Here is a 17,505-nt window from a genome sequence, read left to right as displayed (position 1 = left end):
GAACAGTGGGGAAAAAAGCTTCCTCTTTGGGGACAAAGGGAGCTGTGAGGTGACGAGCGTGTTTGGAACTTGATCTGTACAGCAATAAACAGGGTGTCTTGTTAAGGATTCTCTCTGAAAGTTCCAATTGAAAGGTGTGGTTTCATTGGGCAATACAACCAAGTGCTTTTTTTCCCACAGTTCGGTGTGCCATGGCGCACTGGAAAGTACATGTTTCCAAGATTCCAGGCTTGGAATTTTTTTTTCAATCTGAATATTTTCCATCAGTTCACTGCTGCCTAGTATAGGTCTGCTCTGTTCACTTGTGTTTTTAAGCCTCAATTCTGTATCTATTCAATTTCTCTACCTTAGTGTTGGCATTCACTTCTCTTTGACAGGACCAGGAACTAAACATCCCAAATTCCCTAGGTTGCTCCTCATGTATGTGTTTTCTACTCCATTCACTACATTTGTTGCTCTTCTCTGCGTGTGCTTGAGCCACTATGATCCTCGCATTTAGGGGCCCAAAGCACAGTGTTTGAAATGTGATTTCACTGAGGCTGTGTACAAAGGGGTGACCACTTCCTGCCTAATTCTGGCTACATCATTTCTGATGGAAACCAGTATGCCATTGGCCTTCTTGGACAACTTGGACACTGCTGGCTTATGTTCACCCAGCTGTCAACCAGCACTGCCTGGTCCCTTTCTGCTGAATAACTTTTCAGCCACTTTTCTCTGAGCCTGTACTGCTATGTGGGGTTGTTGTGAATGAAGTACAGCAGTTGGTGTGTAGACTTGAATGCTATGTGATTGGGTACAGACCGTTGATCTGGCCTGTCCAGATCCCTCTGCAGAGCCTTCCTACCGTCATGCAGATCAACAGTCCTACTTCACTTGCAGTGATGCCTGGAATCACTGAGAGTGCATGTGATTCCCTAATCTAGATCACTGATTAAAAAAAAAAAAGTCTGTCTCCAATATTGTGCTCTGGAAAATGCCACTGCTGACCAGCTGACAACTGGATTTAATTCTATTCAGAATGAATAGTTGGTTACAACAGCATGGCTGTATACAGCAATTGTGAGCAGCCATTTCTCCAAATCATTTTGGGAAATGGGGTCAAATGCTTTCTTTATATAAAATGTCCATAGTCCTTCCCTCGTCTATTATGTGGATCATCTTTTCATAGTAGAAGACGAGATTGATCATACAAAGACCTGACTTTAATAATCCTGCGCTGGCTGCTTCTCATCTCTCTTTTGTCCTAAAACAGTGAATTAAGGATCATAGCAGAAGTATCAATTTGTATGGCAGGGGACCTGGATGGTTAGCTTTGACTTAGCTTTGACTGTGGCACTTTGAAATACTACTGATAAAGTTGATAGACATCATTAAGACTAGAGAAGTAGTGAATAAATTTTTAAGAAGGTCAAAATCAGTGTAGACTGCATGCTGTTTATTAAAAAGTGCAAATACTACGTGTTCTGAAACAATCAGTGAAAAGTCAAACGATGCTCTGTGCATTTATGTGGTTGGTGACCAGGTGACTGCAGTCCTAGGATGCTATTACTGGAAGGGAGCTATGCTCTGTGATGGATTGTAGATATGACTCTGAATGATGGATCTTCTATTGTGATTATGAATAGAGACATGTATGTGAATCCTGAATGCATAAAGACCAATTCACAGTAGTAGTACAGTATTTATATAATTTGTGGTTTATTGCTGGCATGGCTGCTAATGGGATGTGTCTTTAATTTTCATGTCCGTAGTTGAAGTAGGAGTGAGAAAATTGAGGAGAACTGCAAGGAGGCTAATTGAGATCTTGAAAATTGAACTATTTCTTATAAGTGCTCTTTATTATGTATTCTATTTTTTTCAAGGAAAAGTAAATGAGTTTGTTCATGGTTTAACAATACCAGTCTAGAGTTTTGAAAAATACGGTCATAGATATCTGGCTTAAATGAATGCACTGAAATACAGTGATTACAAGTTGAAAGCATAGCTTCCATTTGAATGATCAGGGTAGTCAATGACAAATTCTCAAGGGTTTTTTTGGACCTGTTTTGTACAAGAAGATTAAAGGAAAAATCAGTCCTAGTGTGTTTCATACTGGAGTTGTGGCTACAAGTTCCAAGTGTTCTTTAAATGACTGTATGTAGAATTTAACCCTAAATTTGGGATTATTATTTGAAGCTTCTTAAGGCTTAGATGCAACATGTTATTTGCAGTTCTACAAAACTGCAAGTGTGCTATTTCTTGTTCTCAATGCAAGAAGCTGCAATGGTCTGTGCAACTGAGAACAGTAAGAAGTGTGGGAAATTTGCATCCCATTTTTGCAGTTAAGCTTACTTATCTACTAGATTGAAGTCGTAGCTTCCTACTGGAGTAGCTCAGTACCATCATATCTTCTATTCACTCATGCTTGCTCTTATATAACTGTTTTTAATACTTATTAAATCTACTTGTTTCAAAAAATAACATTCAGAAAGGGCATTATGTCATTTTTCTGAAAACTGCAGCAGGCATTAAATATATAGGAACTGAATGTAGGAAAGTGGGATTTGGAGTTAGAACTCTTTCCTAGATATTCTCTATTTACCCTTATTTTCCTGTTGGTTTCCTGACGACTTTATTTACTGTATAAACTAATCATATTCAAGACTAAGTTGTAGGATAGAAATAACAGAATTATCGTTTTAAACAGTGAAGTATGTACCCATGCTCAGAAAGTTCTTTGAATGTGGCCATGATCTCATGTCCTTCCTGATGATTCATTATCACTTGTGTACTGATGGGAGGGAGGTCAGCTGTTGCCAAGTACTGAATCATATGAGATTTGAGGGATATTTTCACTTCTGTCATCAGCTGGGCTGAAGTGCTTATTGAAACTACAGGGCCTTCTAATAATGTGTACACCAATGGAAAATGCAGAGCAAACAGAAGTGAGGCAGCCTTTTATATTTGAAATTCAGCCGACATACAAGTCGGCAAAGCACCTCTACTGCTCTGACATTATCTACAGGTTCAATCTACAATACGCTGATTCTATCATAATGCAGAAAATTGGTTAATTCCCTCTGGAAATTTACAGTAAAAATAATTCTCCCCTTGAACTGCTCTCACTTTTTTTCCTTTGATTGGGTGATGCTATCGCCTTTATACATAAGCAACGAACAAAGTGAGCATTTTTATAGCAAAGAATGTGCATTTGCATAAAGTCTGCATGCTCTATGCATGCAATTTACACTCTCTAAGTACTGTAAGGTAATTAGGCATATTTCCACATGTAAGTTGCCAGGATGTGAGAGTACTTGCCCATTTGTAAGTGGCTATCCAAAGGCTTGAAATATCATTTCCTCTTTGGGAAACATTTTGACCTCCCCACCTCTTTGCTTTTTTTTTTTTTTTTTTTTTTTGTGTGTGTGTGTGTGTGTGTGTATGTACTCAGATGCAGTGTCCTGCTCTGTGCTGGAATTGCAGGTTAAATACTGGCTGTCTTGATGACTGCTGTCTCTGTACAAGTTGTTTTACCAGTTCAATTGATCAGTTTTATTCATTCATTGGTAGAAGGAAAGAAATCTTAGCAATAGCAAAAAACTTAATTCAAAATATACAGTTGCTTCTGCTAAATAAAAACTAAAAACAAGCTGAGGGTAGGGCACATTGTTTTGGCAGGGAGGGTAATTAAGCAATACTACAATTTCATTATCGTGTGGGTGAACTCTCTGAACTTTGTTAAATAGCTACTAAGGATCTGACAGATATCATGAGCTTGATTTAGTGACTAAGAGGTGAGGCCATGCATGGTGACTTGAAACAAGATCACATGAAGGAGATGGTAATCATCCCACCTGGCTTCCTCGTCTTAGGTGCACTGTGTTTTGCTGGCTGCGGATAGTGTGCATTTGAAAGTCACAGATCTGCTGTTAATGATGGAACAAACTGTAATTTATAGTAGGATGCAGCTTCCTTCTTCAGTGTAACCATGGTAATGCAAGGCATTACTGTCATTAGGAAGCTTCAAAACTGCTTAGTGTTTTCCCTTTAAATGTTTTAAGGTAGTTTCCGGGTCTAGTGAAAAAAGAGTTGTTAAAACTGTTACCATGGCACTTGCCATGTTAAACAAGTTAGCAGATACTGAAGCCTTCACTTCAGTGATTGTAGATGAGCTAGAAGAAAGAGTGCATTCTGGAAAGAGATCTGGTAGAGCTGTCTTGCTCTGTCACGTGAGCATGCCCTCCCCCAAAAAATCATTCTTAACTTGCAGACTAGCTGTGTAGTCCACAAAAGGAAATACCCTGATCAAAACCAAGTACTTCAGACCACTTGGCCCTCCTTGAATCACAGACCAGTAATAGAACTGTTACTCTTCTCACAGATGGTTGTTATCTATTAGTTCTTTTATTAATACCATCTGTGTTAGAAAACACAGATGTACAGAACTGTGGTTTGTAATGTACCTCTGCAGTCTTTGAGGCATGCCAGCTTGTATTGGAACACCACAAGGTTGTAAGCTCTCCTCTCTAGGCATACTGGTTCCAAAGCTTGGGTAGGTTTGTGATAAAATACAGAGAGAATTCCTTGCTACAGCTGTAGGAAGTATGGCTCTTACTTCCTTTTGAGCTTCCCATAAAATACAGAAAGGATCTGCTCTCCAAAATCCTGTTTCTTCTTTTTTCTTGCGGGAAGCCATTTTATAATCAGTTTTCTTTGCCCTGGAGTAATACTGCTGTTGATTTGGCAGATATTTGATAAGGGTGAATTTAAAAAAAAAAAAAAAAAAAAAAAAAAAAAAAAAAAAAAAAGCAGAACTATTTAAGAGATGATAACTATAACATCCACAGCAATTGCTGACTATAAGCAATGTCGAGTAGCTGTTCTGAGTTTCCATTTCAGCTTTCTGTGGCAAGAACAGGCCAGTCTCCTGTGAATGGCAAGAGGAATTATTTAGGTCATTTCATAGGCTCCCAAGTAGTTTAATTTACAGTAAAAAACAGTTCAATAGACTCATGTCCTTGGCATCAGGGAATGGGAAATAGACCATGGCTACTGGTATTTAGGATTTTTCTCTTAGATCATCTACTTCTGAATGCAGTAGTTTGTAGTGTAGAGAGATTTTTGAGTTAGTTGGTAGCAGTAAGTGGGAGGGAAGAGTTTAGAAATAAAATACCTCAAATGCTTGCATCAAACAATATTTTTTTTGTTGTTGCTATTTAACAAATGGTCTACCAAGAACACAACTTCCAGAAGCAGTTAAAGAATCTTAAAGAAAATGAGATTTTGTTTAGCGTTGAAGTCTTTTGGAAGATCGAAATGGAAACTTGTCTTTTAATGTTTCATAAATATTAAAAACTATTTGATCACAAGTTCTTTTCCTTCTCCATATTCGGAAATCTTTATTAGTCAATCTCTTAGTTATTCATAGAGAAAGCTATCTGTAAGAACTATATAATACTTCTGCCATCAAGTAGCTTATTGTCATTTGTTGTAATGCATTCCAGACAAATATTTTATTACCAGCCAAATGAGTTTATGATGAACAGTTGAAGTATCATTCTTGTTTTTGAATGATTCCTGCAGTATATTACAGAGCAGTGAGCTGCAGCATTACCTGCTGTGAGAACACACACATCAATAACCTTGTGCTCAATTTTGCAATTGTATTCCCATGTGAGTATGTAATAACGATGCACTTCTGGTTTTGTATCAGAATATTAACATATATAACTCCTGTCAGAATTGATAGGGATTTCTTTTTAGAGAGTTACAACAATGACCCTATTCACCTGAGTTCATGTATCTAGTATATGTAAGGAGAGGAAAACTCCAACAACTTTGCTTACAGTCAGATAAGGGCATGTTAGCTTTGTGCTGACACATTTGTTCTAAAGGAATTATAGGAAATATCATAATGGATTTGTTGAAACTGGAAGCATTCCAGTAGCTCAGCAGCATGGAAAGTCTTATTTTGGGTTGCTACTCTGCAAAACACTGACATCGTAGTACCTTCCTGTTTGTCCAACTCTTCAAGTTTTTTATCTTGCTGACACATTTCAGATGTTGCTTTTTGTATCTGGAGTAACTTTCATTTGTCCCTGTGTCTTGATCCTTCAATTAAACTGGGTGCTTCCAGCCAGCAGTAGATCATAGCTCTTACCAGTCAGCCAAAAAGACAGGGCTTATAGAGAGTGTTTTGATTATCTAGTATCTTGGGTTTTTGACAGAAAGATAGTGGAGAAAGTCCAAATAAGTTTAGCAATGAATTGTACTAATGATAGGGAATAAACTGGAAAAAGAGCTTAGCTGCAATTTGAAAAGTTAAGGAAGAAGGAGAGGGGAATGTTTTGGTGGTTTTTTTTTTTTTTTTTTATGATGATCAGTGGCATTTCACCAGCAAGGAACTAAAAATACAGTTGTTTCAGTGTCATGTGGCCTGTTTTCAAGGGTGAGAAGTGACCAATGATACAATAATATGATTACCTAGTCTCCTAGCCTGCATCCTCCTCTGATGTTATTTTCTGCACTAAACTGATCACCTGTAATAGAACTAGACAGAAGCATCCAGAATTGGTGCAAAGACAAAAATGCAGCCTGACCATTGGCTGAACAGCCGTAATTTACAATTTGAACATGAAACTACCTAGCGAGGTTTTACTTCACGCTGTAAATTGCAACTCCGCATTGTGTTGACAGTAAAAAAAATGGAGAAACTTGAATCAGTCTTGTCTTAAATTCTAAGCATCTTTGGGAGTTCACTGTTTTGACGTTTTGGAGCCTTAAGTCCTGGGACAGAACTTTGTGTTTTGAAGATTTGTTTGAGTCTTAGTGGCTACTAATATTCCCCCAACAAAATGAGATAAACAAGATTCTTCCCTTCTTTCTTGTATCGGTCTACAAAACAAAGGAAAACAAAAAGCATAGAAACTTTAAAAAAATAAAAATAAAAATAAAAAAAATCCTGTATGCCTGTGATGCCACTGAGCCCTGAAGACACAATTTTGATAATCTGTTGACAGTGCCACAAGCAACAATGCACTAGGAGCCTTTTTGTAATTAAATATTCTTCTTAACATCAGTAATAATTACTATGTATACTTAGCAATAAACTAATCTCTGACTCCAATCCCTTATAATTAAGCCTAATGAATTGAATTGTCTTTACCATCAGAGATACCCAAATGTAAGGAGAAGAGATGCAATAAAAACCTTTTGCAAGTTTATCTATGTAGAGATATGTATGTATGTTAATGTAGAAATATCTGCAATTGACCAAAGCACATTTATTGAAAAAAATACATAAGTTAAATTCTGTAGTTCCCTCTTAGAACTTTGTTTTCTTCTGCTGTCTGGTTGTAGAGTCCGGTAGTAAAGTTTCACAATTCCAGCAAGTAATTTGCTGCTGTGTTCATACTGTCTTTTTGCTTACTTTCTTGTATTATTTCTGAAACTACTTTAAAGAGAAAGAAGCTGGATGATTCAAGTAGTCATTAGAGTGCTAGATTTTCAAAGTTCTTAGTAATGGCCTAGTTCTGTTCATTGTTTGACATGAAAAGAAGCAGTATTAGGGCCAATAGAAAACTCATAAGTAACATTGCCTGTGGTATAAGGAAGCATTTCTTTCAATCCAGTCAGGTTCCTCTATGTGTGCTGAATAAGCAGTTGTTGAAAGTGGTGTACCATTGGGGAAGTTTGTTGGATTGTGTGGTTTCTTCTTCTGTTATTACTTCCTTTATGGTGAAACAAATGTAAGAAACTTGTGGCTATGGCAGTTCTGTCGACGTATCTTGGAAAGGTGATCTTGATGCAGAATGATTGGGAATTGCATCTTTGTGTGGCTTACATGTTCTTTGGCACTGTTGCTCAATGCAGATGTGAAAATCTATGGTTTTGACACAGCCGTATTAAACTGGTGTCAGTGGTCTTTGGTGCAGGCTGATAATAACCCTATAATCACCAGATCTGAAAATGTCTGAATCTTCTTTAGGCTTCAGTTGCCTACGTGTATACTTCAGGGCTATCAGTTACTTTAAAGCATCTGACATTTGCGGTATCTGCTTTTCTGAAAATTCTGTTGGCATTTGGGCTGCATTTAAAAAAAATAAATAAATAAAATAATTATAATCCTGAACTCTTACACAATCCTTATTAAATGAAATGTTTGGTCATTTCAGTCTCAATGGGAAATTTTTTGACCCAGGCAGAACTTAATGTTGTACTCATTCACATCTGCATGAGTATATTAAAAAATCAGCCTGACCCAGTGTACTAAAGCAAAGCCCATAGATCATACTACATGTCATTAACCAGATTGCCATGTGTAGTTGCCAGTCTCTGCTTAATTCCTCTGAGATGTATCAAAACACAGTGCATCAAGTAGAAGGTATTTTTAAGAGATAAAAATAGCACACCCTCCATTACTACTTTCTTTTGGTTTTATTAATGATCAAATGGAAAAAGCTCGTTGGCAGTGGAGGTGATTTGATAACTTGGCAGTACTGGTTTTATATTTTCTGTGAAATAAAAATTGTGAAAGGATGTATGTGCCTCAGTAGCTGCAGAGGCTTGTGTCCGTGTGTAAGTGTGCGTGCGTATTTATATAATGCTGTTTAACAGCCTTTTAAAAAATGTAGCAATGGAAAAATGAATGACACTTCTCTAGATATCCTCTGCACTTTCAGTGCTGCGAATTATGTAAAGGTCCAATGAATCAAAATCTTTGTAGGGAAAAGTGCCTCTGATTTTTCCATCCTTTTACGCATGTGGGATTGCACGTGTGGTTTTCCTGACTCAGACAGAAAGCAGTCATCACATAGGAAATTCACTAGTCTGGTTTGGAACTGTGTGATTTTTAAAGGCCTTTTTAAATATATCTTTCCTTTTGCTATTCTGCATAATAATGCTTAGTCTTATCATGATTTGGCTGTTTTATCATCATTTTCATCAGTATTTCTTTTACTTTTAAAGAATGTTTTCAAAAGGAATCATCTCATTGTGACTTTTCCTCCTTTCTGAGCTTGGCATTCAGAATCATGAAAATCTAAAAATGTCAGTTCTGCAACTGTGCTAGAAATGGATATAATGTATGCTAATGAAGATTTTGAAGTAGAAACTGTTTCTATTATTTTAGTTTAAAATGACTGATGTGTTTTCCTGAGTTAACCTGAAATGCAAAGCTAAGCAGTGGATCTGCTCAGGGAAGAAGGAGATGTAATTTCATCAGCCTGTTTGTTGCTGTGGGTTGTTTGGGATTTTTTTTTTTTTTTTTTTTTGAGCTATTGAACTAATTGAACTCTGGTAACTTTAGGAGCCTTTTCATTTATGTTGCTGATGTGGACTGTTTGAAAATTTGTTTGAAAATAGTTAGTTGGTAGTTGGTTGGTACGCTATCTCTTTCTGTCTTCATATTTTATGGAACTTGAATTGAAAATGCCAGCCTCATAAACAAATCACAAGTGCTGTGTAAAATATCAGTATGAACTTCTAAGTTTAGATCACAATTGTAATAAACGCTTCAACTGGGTACAAAGATAAAGCTGGTTATAGAGATACTCTTTAGTCTCTTCTTCAGGATTACTGATGTGATGTTTGAGGAGCTGAAATAAAACTGAAGTTTTTTTTCTTTTACTGAAATGCTTCTTACCACTGTGCTTATTTAAGATAACATTTCCTTTTACTTCACTTCATTGTTGTCAATGCTTCTGATGCCTCTACTTCAGAAGACTGTTTTCCTCATACTTCCTGATTACCTGCTTCAAACCTTTTGTATGATCTGCAAAGGTTGCTTAGTGGCATAATGGGTTGATGAGAATGTGGTAAGGGAATGAAAGGAGACTGTACTGAAACTTCCCAATTCATCTAAAAACTTTGACAGTGGACTATAAAGAGTCTGCTGTTGCAATCAATTGGGTGATTACATGTTCAAGTCAGTAAATGAATTTCCTTGTTCATGGGGGAGTCACCTCTCTAGATCACAATAAGCTGTACTTACGGACTGGTATGTATATATATGTTCTGACCATGCTGAACATGGTCTGTCTGATCTCTGTTAAAAAAAAAAAAAAGAAAAAAAGAGGCTGCTTCTTTCTTCCTGTGCTGCTCCATCAGCTGAGGAACATCTTGTTCTGTGTTAGGTGACTTCTGTACGAGAGGGTTCATTGTTAAAATCCGAGTCTCTGTTAGCCTTGAATTATAGGCTTTACATTGTAGAATTGCTGTATACATTCATGCGACAAATCAGTAGGAATTTACATGCTGTGTATTGTTTTTCCTCTCGCTTTCTGTAAGTTATTTGCTTCACATTATCTGCCTATTGCTTTTGCATTAATTGCACTGTTAAATTGCACTGTTATGCACTATTTTTCTGGTCTAGTGCACCTTTGAGGTGAGTTCTGTTTTCAGTATCGTTGGATGCCCTTTGTGGGAGCTGTGCAAAGGTGATGTACTGCAGTTCAAGGTGTAGCATGCGCTGCTTCATCTCAAAATTGAGAAATGGAAACCTGCCTTGCTATGTTGCTAGCTTTACAGTAGTTTTTTCAGGCACTGCAACTAACATGAGGGCTTTGTTTTGGGTTTCATGTGACATGCATTGAGCAACCCTGTCTCACAGCCTCTAGAGACTCGCAAAAAGAATGGAGGAGAATGAAGTATAGGACTTTGTGATGGCAGTTTGTTCTTGGAAATTATATATTTTTTTTTAACTAAACTGTGTACGGAGTGGACTACATTGCAGTGTTGTGTTGTATAGCCTTCCTTACTTGTCAGTGGTACAGGTAGCTTCCACCTTGTCATTTGCTTGCTGTTACTAGTTCTGCAATAAGCTTTCCTATGTGCACATTCTTGCCACGAATACGTCCTTTGTCTGACTGAACCTTCCTCAGTTCCTTCTAGTTTTTAAGTGCATATGTCACATTAAAACCAGCAGTGGAATTTTCTGCTGGGAAATGACACTGAGCTGAGAAAGGGAATGATAAATAATGAGAAAAGTGTGAAATAATGCAGAAGTTCTATCTTTTTAAAATTACTGTGACATCCAAGTCCTCATATGAGTAAAAACAATGCATGAACATTTCATTGCAGACTCGTCAAAACTACAAATGGAATTTCTATATCCATACACTGTCATGAAGTATTTATAATTATTATGCCAGAAAACTTGTGGTGATTCTCAGAAATCAAAGCATTAAAAATAAAAAATGAAAATGAATAAATAATTATAGATTCTTTCGGTGCATTTAGAATGTCTAAGATTTTTTTTTTTTTGTAGCAGGAGATCACTGACATTTTTAGTTAAGTTTCCTATGAGGGAAATGCAAAGTATGTTGTTGAAGGAGGGAAAGCTTGATTATTCAGAAGCTCCTAGTGAAATCAGGAAGAGTTCTTAGCTATGTAGCCCCTCTAGTTAAGTAGTGAGCCTTTTTTATAATCAGACACCGGATAAATAAGCAACTGCTTGGCATCCAAATATCTCTCAGGGTGTGGGCCTTGCTCAAGTGGATGATCATATTTGGCTGCATTAAACATTGTGGCATTTAATGCATAGGGTCATGTAGTGTAAGGAAATCCTTCATTCTGAGGAGGGCTTGGTCTTTCTTTACAGGACCTCAAGTTCAGAAAGGGTGCTCATATGAACCTAATGACATAGCAAACTGTAGGGTTTTGCACTTGGGTCAGGGTAATCTTGAATGCATATAGAGGCTGGGAGAAGAACTCCTTGCAAGTATCCCTGCAGACCTGTGGGTCCCAGTGAATGAAAAACAATGTGAGTCGGCAGTGTGCTCTTGTAGCTTGGAAGATGAATGGTATCCTGGACTTCATCAGAAAAGGGGTGGCCAGCAGGGACAGGAAGGTGATTGTATCACTCTACTCTGCCCTCATGAGGCCCTATCTGGATTGATGACTCAGCCAGGTCTGGGGTCCCCAGTGCATGAAAGATGTGGAGCTGTTGTAGCGGGTCCAGAGGAAGGTTACAAAGATGATCATAGGGCTGAAGAACCTCCCCTATGAAGACAGGCTGTTGGAGATGGGCTTGTTCAGCCTGAAGAAGAGAAGGCTGTGAGGAAACCTCATTGCAGTCTTACAGTATTTAAAAAGAGATTATAAAAAGGAGGGGAATCAACTTTTTACTCAGATAGTGATAGGAGAAGGGGGAACAGTTTTAAACTCAGAGCTTAAGTTTTAAACTTAGATTGGATGTCTGGGGGGAGTTCTTTAAAGAGGGAGTGGTGAGATGCTGGAACAGGCTGCCCAGAGAGGATGTGGATGCTCTGTCCCTGGAAGTATTCAAGACCAGGTTGGATGGAGCGCTGAGCAACATGGTCTAGTGCCAGATCTGGAGGCTGGTGGCCCTGTCTGTAGCAGGGGGCTTGGAACGTGGTTACCCTTGGGGTTCCTTCTGACCTAAGCCATTCTATGATTCTGTGATTATATAGCTCAGCTCTGACCAGCAATGAGTCCCATTAGGAGCCAGCTGGAACTGGCTCTGGAACTGGAGCAATGTGATCTCAGTGCATGTTAAGTTTGTGCTGAAATACTTTTCTTTGATGTCTTTTCTTTGACACCAGCCAAGTTAGGCAGCGTGCAGGGTGACATTGTGCAAATTTGCTCTTTCTGTGCAGGGTGGGCTTCTTTTTTGTGAAGTGCCAGGTACTCATGCTAGTGGCTGAGAATACACCTGATGCCTGGTCTTTGCTTCCTCCAAATACTCAAATGATACAGGCAGCTAAAGGCATTGATATGACTTATAGAAGGTGCCAAATAACACGAAACTTATATATTTTGTTGTTAATTTGTATTACCTAGGCCGGGCAAGAAGGAAGAAATACAGTTTATAGAAAACAGGAGATATTTGAAAATGTCCAGACGAGAAGAAGAAAAAAGAAAAAAAGGAGCACTTCTTAACTCTTGGTGTTATCCAGTATCTTAATCTGCAATGTTTCTTACTCTACTAGAGCTCAGTTTTATAGGAAGAATATAACTTATTTTTTTAAATTTTGGTCTAAATAATTTTTTAAATTATTTCTTAACTTTTCTTAACATATGCATGTTTCAGCTTTTGGTGACACTCTTGTCTGCATTCAGTTGTGTAGCTGAATCAGTCTTAGTGCCAAAGTTAAATACTAGATGATTTAATGCGCCATCAAAAGTTGCATAAACTGTATTAAATTTTCAGCAGGAAAGAAGTTATGTTCACATAACTTCTTTTATTAAAGATACCTTAGTAATATAGCAGTCATTACCCAAATTATCTAATGATTTTGTGACTGATAATTTTGATTCATAGAGTGCAAGAATAAACTGTGACAAAAGCATTTGAAAATATGGGGCTGAGCTGCCCTGTGCAATTGGCAAGGAAATGTTTACAACTGTGCTCCCTAATACTTGATAGAATTTGGACTCTCAGAGAAGCATCCTTTTCTACAGCAGTTAGGTCTCAGTTCTAGTATTCACAGTTCCATGGTGATTTCACTAGGATTCTGCATGCATTGCACTAACAGTGCTAATTTACTTCATTAGGTATGTGCCAATCTAAGAAACAGTTTTTCAGGTGTGACAAACAAACTTCAAACTTAAAGAGGGTAGGTTTAGATTGGGTATAAGGAAAAAGACTTTCACAGTGATTGGTGAGGCACTGAAACAGGTTGCCCAGAGATGTGATGTGTGCCCTGTTGCTGGAAGCGCTCAAGGTTAGGATGGAGGTGCTCTGAGCAACCTGATCTAGCTGTGAATGTCTCTGTTTGCAGAGGAGTTAGACTAGATGACCTTTAAAGGCTCCTTCCAGCTCTAAGAATTTTATGATGCCATGATACTTTTTTTTAAAAGGTATGAATGATTCTTTGAGTCCCCATATGACAGTATGTTCTGCTGACAGTGGTGTACTTTCTTTTATTGAATAGCTTTATTGGTTGATTATTACTCAGAGTAATAATGGAAAAAAATCATTAATCAGCTCACTTTGCTATGAAAGGCTTGATGGGAAGCCAATTTTAATAGTTTAAGATGTGATACTTTTTACCAAATTGCTTTAAAATGCCATTCTGAAGTAGACACTGTCATATAGATGAAATTGCAGATGAACATGCACTTATTCTTTGGAATAAGGGAGTAAGTTTTGGGAGTGTGAGATTCAGACTCGCTGGAACCTTGCCAGCATTATGCCAATCCACAAGAAAAATATGAGAGAAGACTCAAGAAGCTACAGATGTGTTAGTCCAAACCTCAGTGCCTGGAAAAATTATGGAGAAGGTTATCCTGAGCGACACTGATAGGCATTTAATGAACAAAACATTTAGCAGGCATAAGCAACTTGGATTCATCAAGGGAAAAATCCATCCTTGGTAATGTGATCTCCTTAACAATGAGGTTGTGTGCTTAGTGGATGAAGGAAAGGTGGTAGAGGTAATCTTTTTGGACTTTAGTAAGGCTTTTGACCCAGTCGCTCTCATTATTCTTCTGGAAGAATTCTCCAACTGTGAGAAAAAGGGGTTCAGTCAGTATAACATATATTCATATTCCATTATTATTCTGAGTAATAATCAACCAATTAAGCTATTCAATAAAAGAAAGTACAACACTATCAGCAGACATACTGCCCTATCAGCATATCAGCAGACATACTACCATGTGAGGACTCAAAGAATCATTCATATCTGTTAATATATATATATGGTGATAAACTGACTCAGCAGTAGTAGTTATAGGAATGGGACTTGGTTTATCTAGTCCAGTGAAAAAAGAAGACTAAGTGGTGTCATTGTTCCCTACAACTTTGTGAGGAGGGGAAGTAGAGAGGAAGGTAAGGTACCAGTCTCCTGTGCCTGGGATTTGATGAGTGAATGCTGGAGAATAGCACAAAGCTGCAACAGGGGAGTTTCAGATGAGATGCTAAAGAGAATTTTGTTGCTCTGAGGATGGTCCAACACTGGAACAAGCTTCCTAGTAAGGAAGTTGATGACCTGTGCCTGTCAGGTGTTCAGGAGGCATTTAGATAAAATAATCAGTTAAAGCTTTAACTTTTCATTAGCTGTGAAGTTTTTAGGCTGTTGGACTCAGTGATCTTTCTGTGTTGCTGAGCTGTAGTATTCTATTCTGGGGGAAAAAAACAAAATAAAACAAAAAACATTCCTTGAAAGATACCTTGCCAGAGTACTTTCTTCACTGTCATTCACACAGTGGTTGAAGCTGTAGATACTAAAACCAGAATGAACTATTCTCATCTCCATGGTGTTTGTAGGAACTGATGTAGAGCTTCTACTTGACCTTAATTATCCCTTTAGAAGTCTGTGCATTTTCTTAGTATGTTTTTTGCTTTGATTTTGCAAATATAGAACACCAGGAGAAAAGGAGGGATCACTTGTGAACTGGAAGTATGCCTTGAGCTACAAAGGAGTATGAAGATATTCAGAGGAGTATGCAGCATCGTAAGTAAATTAAATGTTTACTCTGTTTTGACGCTGTGACTACAGAGAGAAACAACGTCTTCTAAAGGAACCACAGTTCTCTCACGTTCACATGTATCAACTTATAATTTCACAACCGCTAAGCAGGGAATTGGCTAAATTATCCCTCAAGTAAACTTTCTTGTCTCCTCTTCCAAGGGAGCAGTGAATATTAAAATTAAGCCTTACCCTTTTAACTCTTCTGACATTATTCTCAAAGTGAAAGAGTAAGCTTTTCTCACTCTAGAACAGCAGACGTGTAAGGAAAAAAAATTATCCATCATTCTGCCCCAGTCCCAGAAGATATCAGAGCTAGATACGGGTTCTCAGTCTCATTCAGGCTCTGTAAAATTGCTTCAATAATCTACACTCAAATTACATTATGAGAATGACAGGGAAAGGAATACATAAAGAAATGCTTTGGAAATAGCTGCAAGTCAATTCTTCTGCTGCTGTTGGGCACTTTGAGTATGCAAGGATGTTTTTCAAATCTGTGATAATCCTGCATCATAGGCAAAAGACTTAACACATCTCCTCTTTCTGTCTCAGTACTGTATCAGAGGAAAAAAAAAAGTTTAACTTTTAAACTGTTGAAATATTAAGCAAAGTTTTTCTTGCTGATTCTTAATGTTGTATCAAAGCTGCTTTGAAAATGCTTTAGAATCTGTTACATAATTCCGTCATGCTGTTTGTGTCACTGATGATATTTTATCCTGATCACTGCCACCATAGAAGGCCCAGAAATATGGTTGTAACCATTTCCAAATACACTTTAAAATTTTTCACTGTTTATGTTTGGGGAGGTGCATGTTCTTACCTTACAGTTTTTCAAATGGAATGCTCCATTAAATGTCTCTTTGTGCATTTCAACACACATAGCCCTCTTCTTCCCTCTAAGGAATTGCTGATTCTTGAAGTAGTAGCCTTTTGCTGGAATAAGGTGATGGAGGACTACTCTAGCAAACATGGGCTCTTACTATGTATTCACTTCTTGCATAAAGGCAGTTCAAAGGGTCAGTCTTATGTGAAGTTTTCCACTGCAGCTAATTCTTGTGAAAAATAATCCCCTCATGTCCTGAGAGCAGTCTGTGATTGGAATCAAGGAGGGGATGCCCACTCAATTTCCGGTAGCTGATGATGCAGTTCATGCAAGACTGGGAGATCCTGCTTCCTCTGAGTTAAATCAGTAACTTGAACAACATCTTTCCACTTGAGTAACTGTATCAGTGCATGAGTGTGCCTGAATGCAGGAAGGCTACATTTCTTTGAAGGAAGAAATAACAAAAAAATCTTCAGAAAGATCACATTTAACTTACTGTGGACTGGATTGCATACTGAAATAGAAAAAATATTTTGCAAATTAGGACAAGTGCTTGGATATGGGCAGGAAATTTTTTCTGGATTATATCTTTAAAACCTTGCTGTTGAAAACCTCTGAAGCACATACTGATCTTTTCTCGGATAGTTACGTGTTTCCCTGAAGCAGAATGCTTCCTCAAATTGCTCTTGAGGTAAATACTTTTGGCATGTTCATTCTGCCTCGAACCATGATAAGCAAACCTATGTTCAATGTCCTTACATGGGAAATAGTGATTTTTTTTTTTTTTTTTTTTTTGTTTGTTTGTTTTTGCTAGAAGACGATCAAACAGAAGGGGAAGGAGGAGGAAGAAACAACAGAGTAGTGACTCCCCAATCCTCTGCTCACCCCATATCCAATTTGAAATGTATTTAAAATCCAATTTGTCAGTTTATTTAGCAACAAAAAAATGTAATTGTGATAACTGTGCTGCCACATAATCAAGCAATTGCAATTGCTGTTTCTCAAGGCTTAGACATTTTGAGAGAACATTGCCATATTTCTTGTTCCCTTAATCAAAATCTCTACAGGTTGTTTTAGAGTAGTAGTGGGTGTGTGGAAAAAGAAGTCCTGGTTCAGGATGTCATGAGGAAATTTTAATACAGGAAATATGTATGAATCCTGTGGTCTGAAAGAACTGCCAGAAGGGAAGCTCAAAGGAAGTCCATATAGGCAGCAATAACCAAGGAGGAGAGTGACTGAGATATTGAGAACCTTTGTGTTTAGTTGGAC

At 37.8% G+C, this 17,505-nt stretch overlaps 1 long non-coding RNA gene across 1 annotated transcript in view; it reads left to right on the top strand.

Moving 5' to 3' along the window:
- Positions 1–17,505, top strand: part of LOC128080607 (uncharacterized) — a 105,858-nt gene that overhangs the window by 38,951 nt on the left and 49,402 nt on the right. The window contains exon 2 of the long non-coding RNA XR_008206799.1: positions 15,306–15,398. This is a non-coding gene — a long non-coding RNA (uncharacterized LOC128080607). The remainder of the gene's footprint in view (positions 1–15,305; positions 15,399–17,505) is intronic.

Source organism: Tympanuchus pallidicinctus, unplaced genomic scaffold (genome assembly GCF_026119805.1).
Source record: "Tympanuchus pallidicinctus isolate F22 unplaced genomic scaffold, pur_lepc_1.0 scaffold2, whole genome shotgun sequence".
Lineage (NCBI taxonomy): Eukaryota > Metazoa > Chordata > Aves > Galliformes > Phasianidae > Tympanuchus > Tympanuchus pallidicinctus.
Note: the sequence above shows the minus strand (reverse complement) of the source record. Positions and strands in the feature narration are given on the sequence as shown.